This window comes from Ursus maritimus, unplaced genomic scaffold (assembly GCF_017311325.1).
Source record: "Ursus maritimus isolate PB19 unplaced genomic scaffold, ASM1731132v1 scaffold_15, whole genome shotgun sequence".
NCBI classification, from domain to species: Eukaryota; Metazoa; Chordata; class Mammalia; order Carnivora; family Ursidae; genus Ursus; species Ursus maritimus.
In genome coordinates, this window is record NW_024423897.1 from 22,238,376 (window position 1) to 22,260,336 (window position 21,961).

The following is a 21,961-nucleotide window of genomic DNA, read 5'->3' on the forward strand; positions in this document are numbered from 1 at the left end:
TTTTTGGGAACTTTTATTATTTAATTATAAAATCACATATGGAGATGCTGAAAGGCAAGAAAAGCCAAGATACTTTTGAAGAGCAAATTTGGAGAATTTACCAGACTAAGACTTCCTATAAACTAATAATAAGACAATGTGGTATTGCACATGGATAGTCAAGAGAATGGTAAGAGAATCCAGAACAGACAGTTACCTGTAGATTCTTGAGTTACAACAAAGTGGCAGTGTAGGACAGTAGGAGAAAAGTGGTACTTCAGTAAATGTTTCTGGCTCAGTTATCCATACAGGTAAAACAAAAAATCAAAAACTACTGCGTACTATTCACAAAATCAGTTCTACCTGAACCTGTAATAGAAGGAAGTGTATTGCAACAAGTATAGATCAGGCAAGAAGAAAGCCTGAAAATATCTAAGCATTCAACTCAATAGGTTAGAATAAAAACATTGTGAACTAAACTCCGAGAAAGTAAAAAAGGAAGTGATAAAAAGATGAAAAATAGAAGGAAAAAAACCAAAATAGGAACAATAAAACAACATTATTGATGAAAAAGATCATTAACCCCATGGCAATACAAAGAAAAAGAAGGCATAAATATCCATAACAAGCAATAAAAGGAAACAACATCACTGAGAATCTACAGATAATTAAAAGATCTTAAAAAGATTTGAATACAACTAAATAAGTAAAAAGTAATACCAATTCTACGATATCTATTCCAGAAAAGAGAAGAGCAAGAATCTCTGACATTTTATGAGGCCAGCGTGACCGTGATGCTAAAGCCAGACAGAGACATACGAAAAAACAGTTGCTGACCAGAATTTCTCCTGAACACAGACCTTAGCCATCCTTAACAGAATATTTGCAAATCAAATTTAGCAATATTTTAAAAGGAAAGTACATCATGGCCAAGTAGAGTTTAATTCAAGAATGCAAGGTTGGTCCAATATATGAAACCAATTGATGTACTTCATCATATCGGTAGCCTAAAAACAATTTAAAAACTATATGATCATTTCAATAGATGCAGGAAAATTATTTGACAAAAATTCCACATCTATTAAGAAAAAAATCTCAGCAAGCTATAAAGAACAGCTTCCTCATATTGTTACAAGGCATCTGTAAAAAAAAAAGAAAAAAAAAAGTCTAGTCATCATATTTAATGGTGAAAGACTAAATGCTTGCCCCCAAGCCTTTTTTTTTTTTCTTTTGGCAAATAGTTAAAGATCTATGCTTTGCTCTTCCTAGTGAACATAGTGCTGATGATCTTAGCCACTGCAGTAGGGAAAACAGAAAGGGAAGGTGGTGGGGGGAGGCTGGTAGTGCATACATTTGGGAAAGGAAGAAATAATATTGTCTCTCTTTGCAGACAGCATGGTCTTCTACACAGACCTCAAAAACTACAAAAAAACTAATAGACTTAATCAGTGGTCTTTGCGGGTAATTTAAGAAACAAACGAGCAAAGGAGGAAAAAAGAGAGAGAGGGAAACAAAGAAAGAGACTCTTAACTATAGAGAACAAACTGATGGTTATCAAAGGGGAGGAGGGGGAATGGGTGAAATAGGTGATGAGGATTAAGGAGTGCACTTGTGATGAGCACCAAGTGATGTATGGAAGTGTTGAATCACTATATTGTACACCTGAAACTAATATTACACTGTATGTTAACTAACTGGAATTTATATATATAGTTTTTAAATTGGCTCTTGTAAAATACCTAAATAAATGGAGAGATACATAGTGTTTATGGATGGAAAGATTCAGTGTTAAGATATCAATTCCCCTCAAATTCATGTGTATATTCAATCTCATCACCCACAGGAAAATTCCAGCAGGCATTTTTATAGAAATTAATAAGCTGATTCAAAAATATATATGGAAATGCAAAAGACCTAGAATAAACAAAATACCTTTGATGAAAAAAAGAAGAGGAAGAATCATGTTACCTGATTTCAAGGGTTATAAAGTTAGAATAATCAAGGCTGTGGTACTGGTGTAAGAATACCAATGGAACAGGATGGAGAGTCTAGAAACCAAACCATGCATATATGGACAACAGATTTTCAACAAAGTTGTCAAGGTAGCTCAGTGGACAAAAGTAGTCTTTTCAACAAACAATGCTGGAACAATTGGAAATCCCTATGCAAAACAAACAAAAAAACATAAAAAGAACTTTGATCCATAGTTCACACCATATACAAAAGTCAACTTGAAATAGGTCAAGCACATACATGTAAAAGTAGCAACTATAAAGTTCTAGAAGGAAACAGAAGATAACTGATTTTTGTTGCACAAAGGTTTTTCAGGCAAGACACATAAAAACACAGCATTAAATTAAAATTGATAAACTAGAGTTCATTATAATGATAACTTGCATTCCTTGAAATACACTGTTAAGAAAATGCCATAGTTACAATTCTTCAGATTCATCCTGTATATTGCCTCTGTCAGACCTGGAGTCAGCCATTCCTCCAAAGAGCACTGGTTTCTCTTAGTGGGCAATGGTGTTTGAAAACCCCAATCTGGCTGCTTCAGGTGCTCATAAGCAATGGGTATCATTGAGTCTTGACCACCTTCAGTGGACATGGCAAGGAATCAGAACATACTGTTTTAAATTATGAGTTTATACTGATCTATTCACATTTTTCATAAACCCTGATATTTTACTAGTATTTCCTTCATCTCACTGAAAATAATGGTTCCCAAACACATTAGCAGAATTACTTAATTATTTTATCATATAGTATGCTTAAACATTTCAAGTTTTCAATACTAATATCACTTTAACAATAAATGAACAAAAACATAACAGATGAACAAAATCTATTCTTATGTTGATAACTTAGTTATAATATTTTCCATCTCAATGGCTATAAAAATTCAACCAAGTTAAAAATAATTGCATTAACAAGCTAAAAATGCAAACAAGATAAGTATTCAAGGAAGTCTAGTCATATATTAGATGGTCTGTGAAAACTCAAACTCCCCCTTCTTGCTCCCCATAAAATTCTCTTTTTAAGTCATCTTTGCAGATGAATCATTGACACACTTCCCCACATTGATTCTTAATTTCATATTCTAGATGTCATTTTTTGTTTTCTCATTGCCAGCTCTATATCATAATGTTTACCCATCAGACATAGCCTATGTCGACATCTTTTCTATTCCTGTAGTTATAACTAGGAATTTCATCTTCCTTTTGTGCCAGCGAAAGACTTGATGTTTAAGTCCTTATTTGCAATAGCCCCAGAAGAACCCATTTAATCATCTTAATGAGAACCTCCTGTGGTCTATCATATTGTAATGCAAATTGAGGACTCTACATTCTAATGACTTATGCTTTAAATGGATTAAAGAGGTTCTGATACTTTCCTGCCACAGGGAAATATTATTTCTGAGTTAACGAGACTGAAAGATCACGGAATTCTCTAGGAATTCATTCAGTTACTGGTCAGCACTTACTCAGCACTTAACTCGTGCAAATCTGGATTTGTGAGAGATCTCAGGTAATCCTTGAGATGGTTATCTGGAATCTTCTCTAGTTTCCTAAAGGACTATACCTCTTTCAGACCACCAGGAGTTTCATAACTTTGTTGGTAATAGACTGCAGACCCATCGTGACTTATCTCTTCACCACATCGATGCATGGCATGTCACCAGAACTTTTTGGAATCTTTTCACCAGACTAAATAAAACAGCACCTTCGTACAAAGGCTGATATCAATATTTTAAAGCAGGAGAGCTGTTTTGAAGCAGACATTTTTCTATCATCAAAACAAAAAAACTTTTTAACTCCGTTCCTTTATACCTAAAAGAAAATAAAAATATCCAACAAACAAAAGAGCTACTTAGTTTTCATTCATCAGAAATCACAACTCAAGCCCAGGTATTCCGATTTCAGAGTCCACACTTAAAACCACTGTGTCGTGCTGCCCCTCCTGCTTTGCTCTCCCTTCTAAACTGTTCTTTGAGCTAGTTCATGATTTGTGATGCCTGAACAAAGACAGCATATAGTTGCCTACTATTTTGTCAACCTTCATTTTTGACAAAAAATCTGCACTAAAAAAACTTTCTAAATCACTATTTTAAACAATTCAAAATTTTACCTTAATCCTTAAGTTTGGGTGTTCAAAAGGACCTATCCAACGTCCTGGCAATGAGAGCTGGTTGGAAACACATTGACATGGAAATTGGGCTAGATTTTCATATAAGCTAAGAGAATCAGTGTATAAAGAACATTGGGGAGGCCATTGATACTACATATTCAGTGAACTGCCTAAGCTTGGCCTCCTAAGACCGGACCATCTAGAAATATAGTCCCTTGGGAGGTATGGCCTGATTAACGATACTCTTTTTGTTGCAGGTGGTGCCAAAAAATTACCAGCAGACGCTGGCTCTGGATTTCATTGAGGTGACCAAGAGGAAGCCTGATCTAATGTCTCATATTGCTTTGGGATTCCTTATCTAAGGAAATCCTTGGTGAGCTCCTGGATATGGCTGTCTGAGGAAGGCCGCACCATCCATAATTATACCTGTGAAAGAAAGGTAGGCCAAGCCAGTCATTGGAGAGACCATATGGTATATCTTTTTTCATGATAATGAATATATTGTAAGGCTCTCATACTATACATGTAGTGGTATATTACTTGCAGGTAGATTAGGGCAAACTAAAAGTGTATAGTAGAAATGCTAAATAAACCACTAAAATAAAATTTAAAAAACCAGTTATAGCTAATAATCCAAAAAAAGATAAAAAGGAATCACAACAAATATACAATTAACCCAACAGAAAGCAGAAAAAGTGAAAAGATAACAAAGAATAGATAGGACAATTAGAAAACAAAATTGAGATGATAGGCTTAATCTAACAGTCTAAATGATCACATTAAATATAAAATATCTAAACACCAATTAAAGAATAGGTTGTCATAGTGGATAAAAAGGCACAGCCCAACTTTATACTGCCTATAAGAAACACACTTTAAATATAAAGACACAAATAGGTTAGAAGAATGAAAAAAGATATACCAGGCTAATACAAATTAAAAATTAAACTGAAGGAACTATATTAATATTAGACAAAATACTTTTTAAGTGCATGCAAAACATTTACCAAGGAAGGTCATATTCAGGGGTCGGAAAACAAGTCTCAATAAATTTAAAAGGTAAAGTGTGTTTTCTGAGCAGAACAGTATTAAGTTAGAAATCAGTAACAAAAGTATCTGGACAATCCCCCAATATTGGAAACTAAATGCATCCTTCTAAATAATCCACTGTTTGAAGAAAAAAATCAAAAGGGAAATAAAGTATTATGAACTGAATGAAAATGAAAATATAACATATCTAAATTTGTGGGATACCTCTACAGCAGTACTTAGGGGGAAATATAAGGCACTAAACACCTTTATTGGAAAAGATGAAAGGCCATAAATCAATGAGTCACTTTCCCCCTTAAGAAACTAGAAAAAGGAAAAAAAAATGAAACCCATGGTAAACGGAAGAAAGGAAATAATCATTCAGAGGAAAATATCAAATGAAAAAAAAAGAAAAAATACAGTTGACCCTTGAACATTGTGGGGGTTAGGGGTACCAATCCCCTGTGCAATTGAAAATCTGCATATAACTTTTGACTCCCCAAAAACTCAACTACTAATAGCCTGCTGTTGACTGAAAGCCTTACCGATAACAGTCAATTAACACATAATTTTAACACATATTTTGTATGTTACATGTGTTTATATACTATATTCTTCCAATAAAGTAAGTTAGGGAAAAGAAAATATTATTAAGAAAATCGAAGGAACAGAAAATATAATTATAGTGCTGTGCTGCATTTATTGAAAAAATATGTATATAAGGAGACTCACACAGTTCAAATCCATGTTGTTAAAGGATCATCTGTAAAGGAGAGTAAAAGCTGGCTTTCTGAGAAGATCGATGTGAGTCACAGTCTCAACAAGATAAAGGAGAGAAGACAAATAATCAGAATCAGAAGTGAGAGAAATGACATAACTACAGATTTTGCAGACATCCAAATAATAAGAAGAAAATATTATGAACATCTTAATGCCAGGAAACTTGATAACTTAGATGAAATGGACAATTCCCTTGAGAGATCAAAATACAAAAATCAAATATGCATCTACATACTAACAACAATCAGAAGCTGAAATTGAAAAACAGTACAAATAACAGCATTAAAATATGAAATGTAGATATATCTAATAAAATATATGTAAAATCTATATACCGAACATGGTACAACACTGCTGAGAGAAAGAGAAAGAACCAAATAGATGGGAAAATGTATCTGGTTGGTTGCGCAGAAGACTCAAGATATCAATTTTCCCTAAATTGGTCTATACATTTGACATAATCTCTATCAAAATCTTAGCAGGCAATTTTTGTTAGTTTTTGTAGAATTTGACAGGCTGATTCTAAAATTCATATGGAAATATGAAAAACCTAAAATAGCCAAAAAAATTATTGAAAAGGAAATATAAATTTGGAGAGCCTACTACGCATATTCAGTAATTTCTGTAAAGTTACAAAGTTACAGCGAGTTACAGTTATGAAGACAGCGTGGTGCTAGTTTAAAGTTAGTAAGATATATATGACCCCATTTATATGAGGTCCTGAAATAGGCTAAATTAATCTATGGTTTAAGAAATCAGAATTGTACGCCTGAAACTAGTATAACACTGTATGTCAACCATACCGGAATTACAAAAAAAAAGTGACAGCAGTGGTTACCCCAGTGAGTGGATTAACTGGGAAGGGACGTGAAGGAAAATTTTCGTTTGATGAAAATGTTCTGTATTCTAATGTGGGCATGCATTTCTTAAAACTCATCTAACAACACCCTAAAATTTTTTGCACTTCATTGTGTTGCTTATACCACAATGAAACAAACAAGACAACAAAAAATCATATTGTAAATTTTTTTGAAAATCTGGCTTTAGAAATGAAAAGTACTTCAGTAAGAGAACAGACTATAGAGGTGAAACCTATTTTATATTTTTAAATAGTAGTTGATAACGTTCTGAGGTTCTTGTTTCTTGGAAAAGGATCTTCATGTTATTAACTATAGTTCTAAATCAATAATATTATTTGGAAAACCTGCTTTAATTATCTGTATTTGTGGGATATTTCCATAATTCCTCCTTTCTAGCATTTCCACTTAAGCATGTAAATTTAGAGTCTCCTTTCCACTGGTTTGTAGCAGAGGTTTCTTGGATCATATATGATTACAAAACAAGCCAAATAACAACAAAAAAGGCTATGGCTGTGCCCTATCTTCAGAATTTCAGACCTCCCTGAGTTGGCTGGACTGGACCAGCACTCTGCACAGACAGACCCACAAGCTTGAAACCCACGGCCAGTGGGCAGAAGTGTCTGTTCAGGGTGCAAGAAGAGGAAGACAAGGAGGACGTGTGGTTTGGGGCTGGAAGCCATCTGTGACCACCACCTGACATCTAGGAAGAGTGCTCCTACCTTCAGCCAGGGCTTTGAGGAAAGGGAATCCGATGACGGGCTTGACACAGAGGAGAACCTACCTCCCAGGCTGAGCAGGCTGAGAGTGAATGCGGCTTCTCTGGGTACAGTTCAGGAATGCGACCCCTGGAGAAGTCAGGGCTGGGGCTCCAGCTGCAATAGTGGAGATGACACCGCTTGATAAAGGTGGGCAGGCTCACCTATTCCTGGCATCACCCAGGAGGCAGTGAGGGGCTCCCTGGGGGGAAGGGGAGCCAGAGCAAGCCCAACAGCAACAGCAGAGGGGCAAGGCCAGTCCAGTAAGACCGCCGCCACCAGTATGGGGACCATGGGCCTTTGTGCAGCCCCGCAGTTCGGCCTAGGGAGAACCTCAAGCTCATGAGCCTCTGCCTCGGCCCGCAGCTTTATGGGAGCACCAAGCACGTTATTGACCCAGAGAATGGCTTGTCGTCTTCCGGTGTAAAAGTCCATGAGAAATACACGGGGAAATGTACCTCCACCCTGCAGGGAAGGCGGGGCAGGCCCCTGCAGCGGATGGCATTTTTCTCTGACTGCCTGGCAGACACTACCACGGAGTCGGAATGAATACAGAGCAAGAACTTGAAAAATACCGTGCTACAGCCTCGTCTGTGTGCAAAGGCTGTCTCTTCGAGCCCCCAAGGAGGGCTGCTGTTCTCCCGGCGTGGCCAGCTGCAGCCACATCATTTGACCACGGTCAGGCCTGGCCCCAGGCACTCTTGGAGCTCATTTCACTGCTCCCTTTCGGTTCCACTGTTTGGAAGCAGGCATCGTGAAGGTATTACCGTCGATGTGACAACACGGTCATTGTGCATGCTGCTAGACACTTTTCTTACCAGGTCAAAGTCTATCGTGTAATTGTTTATATTTATAATTTTAATGTGATGATCACATTAAGGGTTAAATTTAAATATATATTTAGAACCTAATGAAATGAAGCACTTAGCAATTTGAAGTTCTATACCTAACCGGGAGAGAGAAAATTCTTGTTTCTTTGTGAAATATCTAAATTCCCGACCTTCCTGTGACACGTTGATGACATGCTCTGAGGCGCACTCAGTGGTATCCGAGGCACTCACAAATAGATCAGGGTGTGTGTGTGTGTGTGGTGTTTGGTGAGGTGGGCTGTGTCATGATTATTAGTGATGATGAAAACATTCCCATTCCTTCCCACCAGCTAGGTCATTTTTCCCTCTTTCCACTGGTTTTTCTCCTTTTCCACTCATTCACCAACCTCTTCGCCACTCTTGCCCTTGATTTCCTGTAGGTGCTGTGTGGCTGAAGGCTGTGTGACCCCTTTGCCCTGGAATGATATCAAGTCAAGCACGACAAAGCAGGGCTTCCTTTCCCTAGATGTCCCCTCAGCAGGGAGAGTTCATTGTTGAGTTCAAAGCTTGTTTTGAGACCAGTGAATGCCCCAGACTCAGCAGATCCATAAGCAGCACTTACTTTGTTCCTTGGCCTTGTCACCTTCATCCTATGATCCACCTCAGTATGACCACCAAATATCTGTCACCTTCAAGCTCATCCAGCTCTGTATACACTGGACTGGGGGGGGGGCAGTTTCTCTAACACTCAAAAAGCCACTGTTTTCTGGAAAAGTCATTCTTAAACACTTTCAGAGTGGGGCTGTCTTCTGCTGGATGGAACATGATGGGAGGTGACCCAGAACATGCATCAATTTTTATCTCTCACTTTGAATCCAGCTCTCTTCCACTGGCTGGAGGGTGAACTGAGGGCTACTTAAAGATATATGGAGATTCCTTTCCCAGGCCTGATAAAAATATATGCTCCTTCAACTCTCAGGTTTGCGAAGACTTTAACCCTGCTCTGGCTTCTTCCTGTTTCCCACTCATTAAAACACAGCTGGGGGTTCTGTGTTTCTGTTGCTTTAGAGCTTGTTGTATGGGGAGAGGAAAGGGAAGTTGGTGGTCTGCTGTATATTTTCTTTAAGGGCATGCTAAGTGGGGAGCAGTGCTCATTGTCCTAGCCCCCATCAGGAATGTAAGGGGGTCTTGGGGAGGTAGAAGTGATTCTCTACCAAAGTATTCCAGGTCACAGAGAATTCTTACTCTTCAAAACTCAGAACCCCAAGATTACTAAAATCCAGCTCCTTTTTTGTGATATGTGAGGTTTGTTGTCTCTTGCTATAATCATGGAGGCTCAGTGGGAAATTTTGGCCCTATAATGCCTGTGTAAGATCAACCATTCTAACCCATAGTGTTATAAAGTTCCAAATAATTATGGAACAGGAAGTGCTGGTAAGTCCAGGTCCTAGAGCATGGTATTGATGGCTTTTCTCATTTTTTAAAAACTCTGAATGTTTTGTTTTTGTAAGGGCAATATTATTATTATTATTATTTAAAGATTTTTTTTATTTATGTGACGGAGAGACAGCCAGCGAGAGAGGGAACACAGCAGGGGAGTGGGAGAGGAAGAAGCAGGCTCCCAGCGGAGGAGCCTGATGTGGGACTCGATCCCGCAATGCCAGGATCACTCCCTGAGCCGAAGGCAGACGCTTAACGACTGCGCTACCCAGGCGCCCCTGTAAGGGCAATATTATAATAAAAAATTTTAATAGAATATTTTCAGGGAGATAGAAGGGGCAATTCAAGATGGTAGCAGGGTGTAATGCCACTGTCATTGGCCCTCCTTATCCTTCATCACCTTCAAGAAGTCAAAGCCAGCTCTCAAAAAGAGATAAAAAGACCTCTTCTTTTCTCTAAGCCTCAGTTCTTGGGAGACTCTAAACTTCGCCCAAATGCAGCAGAGACAAAAGATACCATTCTCCTTTTAGAAGAAACAAATATATTTGAGAGTACTCTGATTGTGAGAAATTGTGCCTCACCTCTTCAGAGAATTGTAGTAATGAGAGAACCAATTAATTTTCTCTAATTGTATGGAAACATTTCTTTGAGAGAAATTCCGCTGGTAGCAGAGAATGGAGGAGTTACTTTTATGATTGACCATTAGAAACACACATACCCAGAGACAGGAGTGGGGGGCCTGTTGGACTTGGTGTCCTTGGTACAGGGTCCCTGAGGAGCATCAAACACAGTTGCTCATTCTGGAGCCTCACATTCTTCATGGGTCTTCTGATTCTGACTGTGACTGTGTAGAGTACGCTGCAACTTAAGAATCTACTTGAGGGGCACTGGGGTGGCTTAATGGGTTATACAGCTGACTGTTGATTTCAGCTCAGGTCATGATCTCGGGGTCCAGGGATCAAGCCCATGTCAGTTTCAATATCCTCTTTACCAGAGAAGCAGCTCTGATTTCTAGTAGATCTGGACTCTGCACAGAAGCTGACAGTGTTTTGGTTTTGTGCCATGGCTCTTTTTGTCTCTTCTGTCCAGTGGATGAAGCCACTGGAACACACACTTATTCCTGTTTTCTGAGTACTCTTTGGTGGATCCTGTGGTGGGTAGTAGGATGACTTGTTCCTAGGCGTCTCTAACAGGCTGCCCTGAGTAGAGGAGGGCCTCCCTGGGGTGGATGGTCTCCAATCCTACATTCCCTATTTGATCTTCTCCAACCAAAGGTCTCCTAGCATTCTCTGGGTCTTTTCTCTTAAATAAAAGATTCTTGTCCTATTTCCTCTCTTCCTCAGCCTAAGCCCATGAGCCTATGAGCGAAATTTTAGGGAAATAACCTCGTGGCCATCTGGCCTTTTTTACCCACAGGTAAGCATGCAGGAAAGGAGCTATTCAGGCCAGGGACTGAATCTTTCTTCTCCTCGATCTGCATGAGGGTTTCCTCCAAGGGGCTTTTTGTAGCTTCAGCTATGGAATCAGCCTTTGAAATATGGGTGGCAGAAGAGGGAAAGGTGTATTCATAAGTCTGGAGTCAAAGTCAGGAGTTAAGTTCTAAAGACAAAAAGGGTCTAGCTGGGAAATAGGGCCCAGTATCTGAGTGTTCTCTAGAGGAAGAAGGGGAAAAGGAAGAAGTGATGTGGAAGAAGATGGTAGGAACAATGTTGCTTTCAGTGTTAAATGGAGCTCTGATGAAGGGACCCCAGTATTGATGGAGGAAACAACAGAAGAGAAAGTGTGGTCCAATCCAGTGGGAAATGGAAGGCCAGAGTGAGTGACTACTCAGTGAAATCCAAAGGTGATAGAGAGTCAAACAATATTTTCCCCCAGCTCCTCTTACCACAGCATGTCTGCTTCTTTGGTTGCTCTATTATATTCCTTGGAGCATATATCTCGTTCTAACTTCTCTAGAAAGTTTCCCTTAAAGGAGAGCTTGCACAGGTGCCTGTAAGAGACAAGAGATTAAAAAGATATCCAGGAGCAGAATGGTGATGGGCTGGCCTAGCAGACCTGGCAAAGGTCACCTTTCTCAAAATTCCTGACTTCATGATACCCCTTTTATCTCTCAACCCAAGGCTTCCTTTCACATTCCATTCTCTTTTCATGCCATCTCCGGGCTACTATGGGGTCCTGGAATTTCAAGAGACAAGCCAGGAAGAGGGACATATGGAAAAATGGAAGAGACAAGTCATCATTTCCAAAGAGAAAGTTGGTCTTGTGTCATTTTTGTGCCTGTCAGGTAAGCTCTCAAGTTAGGAAAATAGCTTATCGGTTGAAGGAAGAAGCAAGAGATCACAGGAGGCTTTGTAAAATGTTCAACTGGGAAAAGACTACTTCAAAAATCAACACTGAGAGCCCCAGAAATTAGGACTTAATGTCAAAAGGTCGATGACAAAATAATAAGGCCAGCCTAGATGCTGTGCAGTGTCATTTACAAAGTGCTACCATGCACATTGTCCCAGCTGATTATCACAACATCTCTGTGAGGTTGCCAAGTCAGATGCTCTCTCAAAGGATGAGTGAATATTAGGGAAGTTAACAACTCGTACAAAGTCCGCTCCCAAAATGTTGCCTTCAAAACAACGTATGTTACTTCTGCTACAACTCAGAAGGCCACCCCATGCGCACAACCCATAGCCCAGCTTCATCAGTGTTGAATTCCCATGGAGGGACACAGAAGGGATTAGAAGTGTCCTAGATTCTGATTTACATCCAATAGGCTTTTCTCAGAGGACTGTATTTTTTGAGGACTAACTTTAGGAAATGATATCCTAGCAATTGTGGACCTGAGGCCTCAGAGAAGAAAAAAAGATTATTCCTGGGGGAGGCCTGGGTTAAATAGCAAAATCTTAGCTTTGAAAGCTTCTACTTTGTTTCTCTTCCTACTACTGAGGTGATGCTGAAAGACAGGGGACGAAATGACAAGTGGGAGTCATTTCTTACAGTCCTCATTCTAAGCAACCGACAGACATTCATTAATGAGGAAAGTGACATTCTAAGTTGATTAATTGATCTCCGGATCACTTCCATGCTACTCATTTTTAAAGTAGACATATTTTCTACTGATTCTTCTGTGTAAACTTAAAGAATGGTTTACTGCCTATGGTCCTCAATGGATATTTCAGACAGTAGTCCTCTACTGTAAAGGGACACAGAAACTCACATTTTCCATAACTTGGATGCTCAGTTCTGTCGAATTCTGCTCCATGAGTAGAATCTGTATCAGAGGCTTTCAGAGGCTCAGCATTATCTCCATGTCAGCCTTAACACCAGGGAGAGGCTTGGCGTGGGCACACTTATAATGGGAAGGCAGCAGCTGAACAAGTAATGAAGGCCTGTTTTCCCCAGGTGCCCCGAACTCCATGAACCAATGAGTCAATCCATGGCTCATGAATTGCAGAGTTTGAAAGTTTACCCTGGAACTCTTTATCACATCTAGGTAGGTAGTCTGTAACTTTGTATAGAAACCTTAGTCTCCACTATACTCCTTGCCCACCCAATCTCTTCTCCTGAACAAATGATGTTCTAATCTCTCCTGACAATTCCCATTCCTGTTATCTCTCCATTCCAATAATTGATTAAGAATAGTGGGAGGGGCACCTGGGTGGCACAGCGGTTAAGCGTCTGCCTTCGGCTCAGGGCGTGATCCCGGCGTTATGGGCGTTATGGGATCGAGCCCCACATCAGGCTCCTCCGCTATGAGCCTGCTTCTTCCTCTCCCACTCCCCCTGCTTGTGTTCCCTCTCTCGTTGGCTGTCTCTATCTCTGTCGAATAAATAAATAAAATCTTAAAAAAAAAAAAAGTAAAAGAGATAGGGCCAAGTGCAGACACCTGTGAGTTTTGCATGAAAGTGGGACTTGGCCGGGTGGGGGGTACTTTGACTAGATTCCTTTTGTGCTGGAAGTAAACCCAGATGCCAATTGTAGACATGAAGAAGGAGGAGAGGCACCATCATGCAGAGAACTCCAAGAAGTTTTCTAGATTCAGGCTCCTCTTACAGGAGGAGGATGGACTTATCATCTAGTGCTAGAAATACTCCTAGGGGCCTGTGGGAGAAGAGCCTTCTGAATTTTCTGATTCCTGATTCACATCTCCCTTGAGATGGGAACTGAAAGTTCCAATTGTTGATGAATTTGCATGTCACAGTTCAGGCCTGTTTGAGTGCAGTGTATGGACCCCTGCAGGAGGCAGACAGGGCCCCTCAGCAGAGAATATGGAGCTGGGCCACAGGCCAGGCAGAGAACAGGGGCTAAGGGTACCTGCAGCTTTCCATGTCTCTGTCCCCTGGGAACTTCACACAGAAGACCAGTGCCCAGAAGAAATAATCCTCCAGGAAGGGAATGAAGAAAACTATTAGTGAGGAACATTTATTTAGTTTATGGTTGTTTAGAGAAGGACTATTACACTGGAGAAGACCAATTTTATATTCTGATCATAGTTCTATTTTGAAAAAATATATTACTCCAACGTGAGATATTAGCGCCTCAAATGAGTACACAAGATTTTTGCACTTCACTGTGTGTTAATTATATGTCAGTGAAAGAAACAAGAAACAACAGAAATCATATTATAAATAGAGCAAAAGCAAAAATTTTAAATGTATCACCAGTAATGGAAATTATTCCAGTGAGAAAGGATAATAGAAAGGCTCTACTATTTCATATTTCTAAAGGACAGTTCAGTGTTCCCCCTAAGACGTTTACCTCTTAGAAAATGATAAAAGAATGTGATTAATGATTATTCATATTAACAATTACAGTTAAAAGCAACAGAATTATTTGGAAATAATAGCTGGTGGGATTATAATATCTTGCTCTAATATCTTTATGCAGATATTTCTATTTTTACCCGTGTACAATTCTGACTTATGTCTTCACATTTATAGTCCCCTTTTTATTAGTTTGCATCGCAAGTTCTTTGAATTACGTATCATTACCAAAAAAGACAATGGTTTTTCCCCTGTCTTCATAATTTCAGATTGTCTCATCCATCTTTATTGACATTCTTCATTAATGACATCTTCATTCAAGATAAGATCACTACCGTCATGGGAGTAAAAGGCACAGCATAGGCAATAGGTGTCAGTGGTCCTGTACTAGTGACGTACGGGGACAGCTGGGAGCTACACCTGTGGTGAGCATGGCATAATGTATAGAGCTCTTGAATAGCTGTGCTGTATAACTGAGACTTATGTAACCTTGGGTGTCAACCATACTCAAAAAAAAAAAAAAAAGTCCAGCAGCAGGTAAACTTGCCATCTCTAATAACTTCCCAAGGGCTGTTTTAACTCAACTTTAAAGTAGAATGTGCTAATGCTTGGACCAAACATTTGTGCTGGTTTTTATTTCTGTTTTTCCTAAATTTGGTCACTCTCATACCTTTTAGGTGTGCTGCTTGCTACTTTTAAGTCACATCCTTTTCTCTGCCATGCCCTATACCAGTATGACCAAAATACCTGGTACAAGATTCTCCAGTCACATCATCTCCATGATTTTATCTTCTCCATGAGATAAAACCATGGAAACTCGGAATCATTGAACCAGAGAATCTTGGAACTAAGCACACAAGGGAGCTCACAGTGTAATTTCTTACCTTGAGGTTAAAAAGACATCCTTTTCTGATAACGGAGAATATTTTGCCTTTTATATATCTTTAGTTTAAGAATGTAGAGTACGTACATTCCACCATTTCACATAGATGATAAACATGCTAATATATCTTGGTTGCTTATATTTAAATTGAAATAATTGTTGTATATTCTGGTGAATTTTCCCTCTTTATTGCTAGTAACCTCCTCTCCCTGTCAATGAAGTCTATTTTGTCCAGTGTAAATAGAGTGATATGACAGCTTTCTCTTTATTAGTGTTTGAATGATACCCATTTCTTCATTCCTATGCCCTAAATATTTCTGTATCTTAAAATGTATGTCTAATAGAAGCATATAGTTTAAAAACTCACTTTATTAATCTTTGCCTTTTTTGCAAAATATGTAGTCTACTAACAATAAATTAGATTTTGATATATTTGGGTGTACATGTAACATCTTACAATATGTTGTCCATTTCTCCTGTTTTTGTTTTGTATACATTTCTTATACATTTGTATTTCTATATACATTTGAATAGGCTGAATATTTTTTAACATTCTATTTTTCCTTCCTTTTAGCTTGTTAGTTATGCATTCCTCTACTAATCCTTTTCTGGTTACCCTAGACAAACGAACACATAATTTATATTTATTCAGCTCTAATATATGTCAATATGGATACCACTTACTAGTCAAATCCAGATACTTAGAACAATTTAACTCTATTTACTCCCCTCCTAATTTATGTTCTCATGTTTCTATATATTTATATGTATATTATTTTATATGTCTATATGCACTGTAGACACAGAGACAGAGAGAGATGGTGTGCAGCTGTATTCCTCCTACTCCTCATAGCTCTTTTTCCTGGGATTTTTGTGAAGCACAGGACACTCCATACCTAAAATCAGTCATTGGTCTCTCATCTACATTTTTCTCATCTCCTAGGCCCTCTGTTTCCTCTGTTCCCTGCTTATCATTGGCTGTCCCACCACACTAATCTGCCTCCTCCAGCAAACAACCATTGAAATTGTATTTACAAAAATGGTTTCCTCTCTCTCTCTCTCTCTCTCTCTTTTTTTTAGAGCTGGGGCGGAGGGAGAGGTAGAGACAATCTTAAGCAGGCTCCGTGCCCAGGGCAGAGCTGAATGTGGGGCTCGATCTCACAACCTGAGATCATGACCTGAGCCGAAATCAAGAGTTAGATGCTCAACCAACTGAGCCACCCAGGTGCCCCAGTGGTTTCTATTCTTGAATAGATAAGCCAGGATTGGATATAGCCAAGGGATAGAATAGGAGTTGGAATGGATAAGACAGATCTGTGAGTAGACCCAACTTTATGATAGGAGAGAAGCAGACTGGCAGACATTGTGACTTGTTGTCTGCCATTTGCCCAGTCTGTGGACCAGAGAGCTCAGCTTAGCCCCCCGGGGTATACACTCGACATGATGGTGCAAGAAGACAGGACCTTCAGATGCGGAGACTAAAGTGGGAAGATATTTGAAAGGGTTGACTAGTAATGAGAAAGGGATTCAGAAATTAGAAGGGAGTCTGGTATGTGTAAAAGAGAGGAAAAATAAGAAATATAGGGCTTTGGGGAAAAGAGTTACAAGAGCTGGAAAGCAGGAAATCCACATGGAAGGACAACTTGGGAGGCAAATGGGATGCAGGCTGATGACTATCTGGAATATTGCTAGTCGTGGGGGACAGAGGCAGTGAAGGTGGCAGACCACACGATGATTCTCTTAAAGCTCATATCACTTTTACTCACATTCCATTGTCTTAAATTAGGTTATATGTTGAGGTCTGAAATATATGGTGCAAAAATTTCCTCCATGAATGGCCTGGTGTGGCAGACAGACTCTAAGGTAGACTTTAATTATACCTAACATCTTGATTTTCACCCCCTGTGTAACTCCTTCGTATGTGGACAAGACCTGTGACTTACCTCTTACCCACAGACTATGGCAAAGGTGACGGGGTGTCACTTCTGTTATTATGTAACAAAAGATGAAAATGTCTCACTAGTGGATGTTCTTCCTTGCAGATTTTGATGAACGTTCTGTTCATGTTGAGAGCAGTCATAAGGAGAGAACGCCACGTGACAAGGTGGCTTAAGCTGACAACCAACAAGGGAAAAAAAAAATCCATGGGAAAAATGAATTCTGCCAATTACCTGCACGAGCTTGGAAGCATATCCTTTTCCAGGTGAGCATTCAAATGAGACCGCAGCCCTGGCTGACAACTTCTTTAGAGCCTGTGAGATACACTGAAGCAAAAGTCCCAGTTACATTGTGCTTGGGCTCCTGATTTGCAAAATCTATAACATAATACACAAGTATTTTTTAAGCTACGAGTTTATGGTAATTTGTCATGCAGCAATAGTTAACTAGTATGCCCATATTTGAGGGGTTTGATAGGAAAGGGTAGAAGATATTTTTGAAAAATAATTCAATCTGCTGTAGTCCACTTTTCTGGTCACAAGTATTTACCCCCTTTAACTTAGCATGCAAAATATCCTCACCCCCTCCCAAAAGGAGGTGAAATTTTCTATCATTTCACCCTAAGGTTCAAAGTCCAGAATCTCCTGTTAGTTTCTATGTAGGGTTCAGATGTAACCTCTCTTAATTCAGAGACTTGTGAACTAAAAACCACAAGTTACCTGCCCCCACACCCAAGAGCCAGTAAAAGAACAGAGACAGGATAAGCACAATGAACATTCCCATTTGGAAAGAGAAAGGTGGGAGACTGTGGTAATGTCTTACCTCGATGGCTATTAATGAACAATTCCTTCTGGTATTTCTCTCGTTTAGTCCCCTCCTCTTGAATTGAGGCTGGCCTTGTGACTTGTTTAAATAGTAAAATGCTGCAGAAGTAAGTTTGTGCTAACTCCTATCCTAAGCCTTAAAAAAGGGCTGAGAGCTTTTTGTACTCCGAGGATCCAGCCACCCTAGAGAAGAGTGTGATTATCCTGAAACTACAATACTTTTAAGGAAGCCTAAGTGAGCCAGCTGGAGCAGCCACATGCAGGAGAACCAAAGTGCTCCAGATGATAGCCCCACATGCAATTTCAGCCTTCAGCAAAGGCCCAACTGCCACCATCGTGGACATTCCCAATCAACTGAACCTCCAGTGAACCATCTTGAACATTCCAAGCCAGCTGAACCCTCAGATGACTCTCACCACAGTTCACACCACTTAGAGAAGAACTACCCAGGTAAGCCCAACTAACCCACAGACTATGGGCATTGATAATTGTTGCTGATTGAAACCAGTAAACAAGGCAAGTGGCACAGGCCCCAAGCAGTTGGCTTCATAGCTGTGTCTGTATGTGCACAGGGATCGCTAAGGTGGGAGCCTTAGTGGTGAAAGCAATAGTGGTGACAACAGGGGGTACAGCCCCAGGAGAGAAGAGGGGCTCCGCATGGAGCAGCAAGCACAGGGACCTGGCTGGCTTGCTGCCCACTCCCAGATCCCACCCCTATAGTGACTGTAATTATTAACTCTTTGGCCTGAGCACCAGAACAGGTGCTGTAGATGCCCAAGCAATAACCTTTGGCAGCAAATTATGACAAAATAACAGCATACCCATGGACATTGCAATAAAGCATATCAAGGAGTTATTAGAATTCTTCAAAGAGTTCAGAGTCTCTGAAAATTTTAAAATTGCTGGGTCAGTGCAAATATCCACAGGCTTAGAAATACAAATTACGTGTAAAAATCACCCAGTCCAACAGAAAAAACTCCATTGTTCTTTTACATGAAGCTTTGCATAAACCAATTATCAAAAGACAATTTGAAAATAAATTTTTCCTTTCAATGGAACATACACAATGCAGAAACAGGTGTTTTGCGTTATTTCATGAAAGCATTTTTGGTTTCTTGCATGACCCTCCGCAAGTTACAGAAAATGTTATAGGAAACATTAAATTGCCATTGCATGACCTTCAAAGTTAAATTCAGACAGGAAACTGAGCTATATGAGGAGCTAAATCTTTTTAGAAGAAGTGTTGTGAAACTCATCAACTGTAAATGTACTATAATTTATACAATAGCTAAATCGTGGAAGGAGCCGAGATGCCCTTCAACAGATGACTGGATTAAGAAGTTGTGGTCCATATCTTCCTACTTGTAAACTCCATCAGACTGTTTACATGGAGGAGAGAGTTACAGAGCTGTTGTTAATTCTCTTCTTTTTGCAGGGACCTGCATGAATCACAGCACAGAGAGTGGCAGGAAGTACTGAGAGTGAATTAGCATATGCCGGATCATCTTGTGTTCCCAGGCACCGTACTGTGCATTGTGAAATGTGGCTTCTCTTAAGTCACCTGGAGGAAGACAATGACACATTTCTGAGCATGCACTGGGCTCCAGTGAGAATGTTTCTGACCCTCACCTCTCTTAGCCATCCTCTGGGCTTATAATTCTTCAGAGTCTAGAACTTCTTTTTATATATTTTCCAGCTTCCCATCTCTGTCCAAGGGGAGGATCCATGGGGCATGCAATGCAAAGCAGGGAGCAAGGCCAAAGGCAGCAGGGAGGACAGATGGAATGAACATACTTAGAGTAAATTAGAAATAGAAATGGTACCTTGATCAGTTTGCACCTGATGAAGTTCAAGCATGTTTCAATATTTGCAGCACATCAGACTTCACTGAGGCAGAAGAGCATGAACAATGGAGGTGAATTTGAGGAAGGATTCAGAGATACGCAGATGTTCCGATGGCTCTTGAGATTCAAATTTCCAAACTTGGATTTCGTATATTATCTTCTCAATAGAACAAAACAGTAAGCTCAATCATATACATAAATTTCACATAGTATAAAGTTGGCAATTAGTATTAGCCTAAAAAAGATGAAATATTCAATAATTAGACTTGAAACTTGAGACTACTAGATAGCCCTTGGGGGAAAAATAAATTCTCACTTATATTACATACTTCACTGTAGAATAACTTCAAATAGATCAAAGATTTAAATGTTAAGATTAAATTAAAATGTATTTAAGAAGATTAAGAGTTATAAAAATCTTTGTGTGAGAAAGGCATTTAAAAGTCTAATGAAAAATGTACCCACAATTAAATACAATTATCAAAATAATTGTACAATTACCGAAAATATATAATTAGCAATGTTTAAAAATAACCATAAAACAATAAAAATTGCAACTTACATCAAGTGAAAGCTATATTTCCCTACTATTAAGGTGCTCTTACATATTGATAGAAAGATAAACATATATGGAACTATTGTTTCATCAATCTTCTCTGTATTTTTCCAATTTTAGTATATGTGCTGCCGAAGCTAGCGCTGTACTTAATAGCAAATTTTACTAATAATAATTTATGCTATAAATTAAATTTTATATATTGTGAACCTATTAATATAGATTTATTACTTTTTATGCATTTTCTTTTAAATACTATAGAAAATAAAAAGTGGAGTTACAAGCCAAAAGTACAATACAAGCATACCTCAGAAATATTGCAGGTTCGGTTCCAGACCACTGCAATAAAGCAAATATTGCAATAAAGCAAATCAAATGAATTTTTTGATATCCCAGTACATTTAAAAGGTGGTTTTTAAACAATTAAACAACCATGCCTCCCTCCTGCCCTCTTTGTCTTTCCTCTTCTCACCTGGCTCTCATCTACAGCCATCTCTGGTATCACAGCCTGGGGTCAATATGAAAAAGCCAACTTCATACTCAGTTGGATACACGTCACATACAATTTATGACCTAACCATCTGTTCCTCATGAACAGTGTCACCCTTTTGACCTGTATTCACAATCTCACAACTTTTAAGACATGGTCAAAATAAATTTCTCCATGGAACTTACTAGGATCACTTCCTGGAATTCACAGAGTATGTTCCGTTTTCTTTGCTAATTATAGTGGCAGACATAGAGTAATTATTCATACTTGTGTGCCAGATTTTTTTCCGTCCCTTCCTTCTCTATGTTTTCTGAAGTTCCATGGTCTTTACTAAAACTGTTTTCATCACAGTTGACCTTGGTTTGGAGATCAGGAACTTTGTCTTCTTATTCTTCATCAATCTATGTAATGTGCTTTTTTCTTTAACTAAAGGAAAATTACAGACATTTTAGTACAATGAGTTTCTACATGTTGACCCTAGGGTAATAAATCATCCGGTTTGTCTGGAACTAGACCAGTTTAGTAATGAAAGTTATGTGTCCCAGGGAACCCCTTTTCATGATACAAAAACTCCCAGTCTTCTGTAATGGGTGCAGAAGGTTGGAGGAAAACTCTAAAACCAATTTAGCAGACCTCAAAAGTAGGTCTGAAAGAACATTCATTTTAATATCAAATGAATACAGCATAGATTATCTGCCTTCTTTAGTCACTGCCACTGTTTTATCCCTGAGCCCTGACATTAGGAATCACAATTTATAGTTCATAATAATAAATCACCCATTGTTACATCACTGTGTGCCAATTAATTGCCTTGTACTCATGAGCATTACCCATCGACCTTTGATTTTCTTGTAGATTAACTACTGTGCATTGTATCGAGATAGTGCTAAAA

The 21,961-nt window shown here is 39.0% G+C and overlaps 1 long non-coding RNA gene across 1 annotated transcript; it reads left to right on the top strand.

The window, feature by feature from the left end:
* Positions 1 to 17,465: 17,465 nt before the first annotated feature.
* LOC103664588 lies at positions 17,466 to 20,459 on the top strand. The gene is made up of 3 exons (XR_569081.2): positions 17,466 to 17,620; positions 18,226 to 18,629; positions 19,615 to 20,459. It is a non-coding gene; the product is annotated as an uncharacterized LOC103664588 (long non-coding RNA).
* Positions 20,460 to 21,961: the final 1,502 nt, after the last annotated feature.